The 6,900-nt window shown below is 33.7% G+C and overlaps 1 long non-coding RNA gene across 1 annotated transcript; it reads left to right on the top strand.

Moving 5' to 3' along the window:
• Positions 1–1,232: 1,232 nt before the first annotated feature.
• On the top strand, positions 1,233–5,902 carry LOC127707692 (uncharacterized). The gene is made up of 3 exons (XR_007984986.1): positions 1,233–1,588; positions 2,252–2,370; positions 5,441–5,902. It is a non-coding gene; the product is annotated as an uncharacterized LOC127707692 (long non-coding RNA).
• Positions 5,903–6,900: the final 998 nt, after the last annotated feature.

A 6,900-nucleotide genomic window follows, 5' to 3' on the forward strand; every position in this document is an offset into this window, starting at 1 on the left:
AAACTTAATTCCCGTTACGACAAGGGCATAAAAAAGAGATGCACAATGGGACTATGTCGGGAGTTTTAATAAATTATGAATTACATGTTTATGCAGAAAAAACACATACAAATGTGTGTTCTTGTGTGCAGATATAACTAATTCCATGTCAAAATTCCATGTATGTTTGACAAGGTTATTGATATCCAAAAAACATTAAAAAAGGGGGATTTTCCAGTTTTTGGACAATAACTCAAAATGTGTTCACCAAATGGCAAGAAACTTATGTGACTTGTTTGTATCTATTGACATGAGCTCCCTTTCGATTTTTATAAATTTAAGATTTTATGTTTCCAAGTTGTGGGGTTTTATTCATTTAAAAAAGGGAGATTTTCCAGTTTTCAGACAATAACTCAAATATGCTTACATAGCATAGCGTATAGGGGGAGGGTTGAGATCTCATAAACATGTTTAACCCCGCCGCATTTTTGCGCCTGTCCCAAGTCAGGAGCCTCTAGCCTTTGTCAGTCTTGTATTATTTTTAATTTTAGTTTCTTGTGTACAATTTGGAGTTTAGTATGGTGTTCATTATCACTGAACTAGTATATATATTTGTTTAGGGGCCAGCTGAAGGACGCCTCCGGGTGCGGGAATTTCTCGCTGTATTGAAGACCTGTTGGTGACCTTCTGCTGTTGTCTGTTCTATGGTCGGGTTGTTGTCTCTTTGACACATACCCCATTTCCATTCTCAATTTTATTACAGCAGTTTTCATGAAACTTTGGTGAATTGTTTATATTTATTGTGGTAAGCTCCCTTTTTATTTTTATTGATTTTAGATTTTATGTTTCAGAGTTTAATATGTGATTTTATTCATAAAAAAGGGTGGATTTTCATATTTCAGACAATGCTTTGAGCAGTTATCATGAAACTTTGGTGACTGGTTTATATCTATTAAGATAACCTCCCTTTGGTTTTTCATGAATGTCTGATTATGACATTGAAAAGTTATTGAACTTTATTCTTTGAATAAGCGATTGGTGTATCATGTGCTCATGGTGCAGCTGTCTATTAATTTTGGGCCAGGTTTTCAAATTGGTCTACATGCAGGGGTTAAAATTTGCATTAAAAAATGAAAGGTCCTGGACTATTTGAAATTTTCAGTCCAGTGAAAGGTCCTCCATTCTTTTTGTCAACGTTGAAACTATTCTGAAGCTTACGAAAGGTATAAATAAAATGTACTTTGGGGCCCCCCTTTTGTGGGAAAAATTTGGTTGATTATATAGGGAATCACTGAAGCATGACTGGAGTGGGCCCCACCCCCTTAGTTATAAAAAGTTCTGGATCCGCCACTGTTTACTGTCACATCACTAGGTAAATACAGAATTCTCCTAAATGTATAAGCTAATTGTTTGCAAAACTCTTTGAATACTTATTATAGTCTTGCATCCACATGCTATTAACATGATTAATAAAGTACTGTTTTCTCCCTTTCAGCAGTACATTGTATTACAACAAATGGACAGAGGAGTTGACTATTGATAGTGACTGATAATGGACTGGAGTAACCTAGGGTCCAATGACTCCATGCCTGACAGTCCATGTGTACATGTATGTCAACAGCCAATTCTAAGTAACCTTAAACATATATATACAAAAGACCTAAAATAATAGTATGTGCATCTATGGGAGACTTATATGTCACTGTTGTCACACAGTGTTGTGTGGCTTCATTACTGATTAGAGACTAATCAGATTATCCTTTACTTTAAGTTCAAATATAATGCACATGTACTCAATGATTATGACTTGCCTTCATTTAACTTGTAATAATTATGATGCAGGATCCAACAAAAGTATATTTTTTTTTCCTACATTTTCTGCGTCAGTCTCATTGATTTATTAAGTACCTTGTAAATGTATATGGATTTTATAAATAAGGTCTTACAATGTATGGTAGGATTGTCAATGAGAAAACTTTCCATTAGTCAAAGAGGATGTAAAAAATTTTAGGTCACTGTATGACCTTCAACAATGAACAAAACCATACTATATAGTCAGCTGTAAAAGATCCTGACAAAGTGAGCAACAATCCAATCCAGAAAACTAGTGATGTTCCAATTACCATGTGCAGTATTGGTTATAATATAAAAATATCACTTGTTTTCTCTCTCTTTACCAAGGGATAACTGTATTCCCAATTTATTCTTATTGGAAAGCAGACTACACCAGGTTCAGATTTTATATGATAATCACAGGAATTTTAATTTTCAGAATTAGCTCCTCAGATGTAAGTGGAAGGGAAGCTATATACATTATATGTTTAAATGAAATTAACAACAGGATTAGATATTGAGGAGATCCTATAGCTACAGTATATATAAATGTAACTGGTATGTATTTGTTACAGTATTTAATTTCTTGGATGATGGATCGGCTTCAAAGTAACAACACTTGGTCAGCACCTCAAAAGGAACATGCATGCCATGTTTGGTTTCATTCCATTCAGTGGTTCTCTAAGAGAAGATATTTGTATGTATTTCCCATAGGGTCCTATGTTAAACTAAGTCCTCCGCTGGCGGCCATCTTGGATTATGGATCGACTTCAAAGTAACAACACTTAGTCAGCATCTCATAAGGAACATTCATGCCATGTTTGATTTCATTCCATTCAGTGGTTTTCTAAAAGAAGACATTTTTAAATATTTTCCATAGGGTCCTATGTTAAACTAAGTCCCCCGCTGGTGGACATCTTGGATTATGGATCGGCTTCAAAGTAACAACACTTGGTCAGCACCTCATAAGGAACATTCATGCCATGTTTGGTTTCATTCCATTCAGTGGTTCGGTAAAAGAAGACATTTGTATGTATTTCCCATAGGGTCCAATGTTAAACTAAGTCCCCCGCTGGCGGCCATCTTGGATGATGGATCGGCTTCAAAGTAACAACACTTGGTCAGCACCTCATAAGGAACATTCATGCCATGTTTGGTTTCATTCCATTCAGTGGTTCTCTAGAAGAAGTTCAAAATGTAAAAAGTTAAAGACGACGACGGACGCCAAGTGATGAGAAAAGCTCACTTGGCCCTTTGGGCCAGGTGAGCTAAAAATACTGAATTCCAAGGCAATTTCAGAAAAATCCTAAGGGTTCCACAGAACCCAGTGTCTCGCCTACTTTTGCTGTTAATTGCAGGCTCAACAAAAATGAGAAAAAAAATTAATAAAAATATTCCTTTCGATACTATCTTTTGATTGTAAGAAGCTTCTGTCCAAGTTTGGTAAAAATCCAGGATGGTTTATGAATCAAATAAATGTTTTAAATCTTTAACTGCAGACTGTATGTAATGTTAACTGGAAGAAAGACTAAGTCCATTTATAAGTAAAGTACGGATGAACAGGTACAAAATTTTAACAAAATTTCATTCTAGATACTAGCTTTTGATCATAAATAAGCTTCTGTCCAAGTTTGGTAAACATCCAGGATAGTTTAAGAAAGTTATTAAAATTTTAAAAACTTTAACCACAGAGTGAATGTAATGTTTCCTGGCATAAAAACTAATTCCTTTTATAAGTAAAACACGGAAAAACAGGATTTTTATTTTACAAAATTTACTTCTGGATACTTTCTTATGATCATAAACAAGCTTCTGTCCAAGTTAGGTAGAAATCCAGGATAGTTTAAGAAAGAAAGGGAAGTCAATGGTTGTAGCTGCTGGATTTTAACATAAAAAAAAGTGCTTTTTTTATTGTCGAGGCTTTGACTTTTGTCTAAAAAGCGAGACATAGCGATCCTACATTCCGTCTGCGTCGTAATTAACAAGTTCTGGGTCGAAGGGTTCAAAAAGAAAGATTTTGAAAGCAGAGAAAACTGTGCACCTAATGACCAGCATGACATTATTAGATGACAAAACGAAAAATCTTAAAATCCAGGCTAAAAATAAGGCTAAGGTACTTTGCTTCAGTCACGACCCCATGATGTCCCGGGAGTATTCTAGTATATATTATATATACAGGTAATGTGTAGTACACATGCATGAATAGAGTTAGTTTTCATTATTACGGTAATTTATGTTGATAAAAATGAGAATATGTAGTATTATTGCCAATGAGACAACTATCCACCAGAGTCCAAATGACTGAATGTTAGCAACTATAGATCACTGTATGAACAGCTTTCAACAATGAGCAAAACTGATACTGCATCTAGCAAGCTATAAAAGGTCCTGAAATGACAGATGTAAAACAATTCCAATTTACGTAAAAGACATTAAACGAAAAATAAATATGATAAACAACAACTATTATATTCCACTCCAGTTGTTCACACGATATATATATATATATGTAAGTTTGGTAAATCATTGGAGATTAAATTGATGTTATCATTTTTTGCCTGATTGGTAAGCCAATATTTGATGTATGATTTACAAAAAATATATGCTGTTTTTGTCTCGCTTGACGGAGTCAAAAAGCAAGGCATATGTATGCTGTTTCTGGCGTTGGTGACGACAGCGGCGTCAACAATGTATTAGTTTGTGATTAGGTCTAGTTTATAGTGAACCACAAGTGGTAAGTCGAAGGTATTGGTACTAGTATGCAGTTGTATTAGTATTGGCACATCTCATTACCATGGAGATTATTTGGCCCCGCCCCCTCAGTTATGGTTTATTGACTGAATTTGAAATTCTTGCTTAGTCTTCATGTATTAGTTTGTGATTAGGTCAGTTTATGGAGAACCACTAGTGGTAAGTTAATTATGATTGGTATGCAATTGTATAAGCATTGGCATATCTCATTTCCATGGAGATTATTTGGCCCCGCCCTCTCAGTCATGGTCTATTGACTTTTAAATTTTTGCTTAGTTTTCATGTATTAGTTTGTGACTAGGTCAGTTTATGGGGAACCACTAGTGGTAAGTTCATGATAATTGGTATGCAGTTGAATATGCATTGGCATATCTCATTTCCATGAAGATTATTTGGCCCTGCTCCCTCAGTCATGGTCTATTGACTTTGAAACTTTTGCTTAGTTTTCATGTAGTAGTTTGTGATTAGGTCGGCTTATGGGAAACCACTAGTGGTAAGTCAATGATATTTGGTATTCAGTTGTATTAGCATTGGCACATCCCATTACCATGGAGATTATTTGACCCCGCCCCCACAGTTATCGTTTATTGACTTTAAAATTTTCTTAGTTTACATGTATTAGTTTGTGTTTAGGTTTTTTAAAGGGAACTACTTATGATAAGTCAATGGTATTTGGTATGCGTTGTATTAGCATTGGAACATCTAATTTCCATGGAGATTGTTTAGCCATGTACCTTTAGTCATGGTTCATTGACTTTGAATATTTGCAAATCTTACATGTTAAAGTGTTGCTATTTTAATTTCAACATTTGCATTATCGAAATTACTAAAAAGCGAGACATATCTCTGTGATTACAGTTTATTTTTTTTATTACAGCAACTGTATTCCAAGAGTCTGATGGCTGATAATGTATTACAGGATTTTATCATTCAAGCAAGATCTAAGAAGGATAAGTGCAAATGTATGAAGGAAGCCTTGGGTACAAATAGCAATTACAGCAATTACATGCAGTACTCTTAAACATTACTAAAGACATGTAGTCATTATATGGGAGTGGTGTATTTAAGAAATCTAAACACATGAAATTAAATATTGTGTATATTATTTCAACCACAAGTACTCTCAGAATATAATACAATTCAAATTCAAATTATTGTGTCAACATGACAATTATAGTCTAAAAATGGAAAATGCATGTTTTAAACTGAATTTTATATAAATATTTGAAATAACAAGAATTTTTAGTTTATTGTGCAGCCAAACTTTGAGATCTTCTAATGGTATATGCCTGTTGTTTGTCAACATTTGTTTTCTTTTTGCCTTAACCTTATTAAGATTGGTGTTAAATGAAAAAAACTGAAATACATATATGAAATAAGAAGGAAATGGTTGTAAATAACAGCAAGACTTTCAATATGGTATATGTCATGATCTACTTAATTATCCAGAGTCTATACCAATCAAAGAGCTTCCATCAACACCAAATTCTTTAAATATTTTTATTTTTATTAGGATGAGACTTTAGACAACCACTGAAAAGGTTCCTGGCTTGAAACAGGCACATGAATATGTGGCAGGGTGAACTACTTTTTTCCTCAAAACTTTCAAAAGAAAAATTGGCATCTTTTGCAAGTAAGACAATTTCCACAATGTGATTGCATTGTCTCATGACTGATAACCACAACATGACTTGTACAAACATATTAAAAATGAAATACACATCAGTGCATACATATTCTATAAATGAATCACCAATCCTTACATCACTTTTAAAAAAAGTATTGAGACTTGACCATAACCGAAAAAATTCTAGGAGTGAACTAAGGTGACCTGGATATGTGCTTGCCTTCTTTGTTTTATTGCATCCTATCTCTTGCATTGGAGATATTGTGAGTTGGGAGTTGATAGATAAATATTTTTTGTATTGTTTAGGATCAAGAAAGTAAAATATAATGGAAGTATGAACACATAGTCAAGACCAAGAAGAATATTTATATATATCAAAATAGAATGTGTACTAGATTAGCATTAACTTATCTAAAATATGCTCAAATACTGTGAATTTGTGTGATTGATGCTCAATAGTCACCTTAATTTCATTTTAGAAAAATTAACATGAAAGCTTGATTCACGTTAGTTTCACATGAAAAATTTAACATGAATTTCACGTTAAAGCTCAATTCACATTAATTGCACATGAGTTTCATGTATAAGCTTGTTTGAGGTGAATCTCGCAAGAAATTTACGTGAACAAAATTTGCCTGTGTATATATATAGAAAACACATGTATAACGCATGTGTTAAAAAACACATGTAATTCACATGAGAACTAAGAT

This window comes from Mytilus californianus, unplaced genomic scaffold, assembly GCF_021869535.1.
Source record: "Mytilus californianus isolate M0D057914Y unplaced genomic scaffold, xbMytCali1.0.p SCAF_7, whole genome shotgun sequence".
NCBI classification, from domain to species: Eukaryota; Metazoa; Mollusca; class Bivalvia; order Mytilida; family Mytilidae; genus Mytilus; species Mytilus californianus.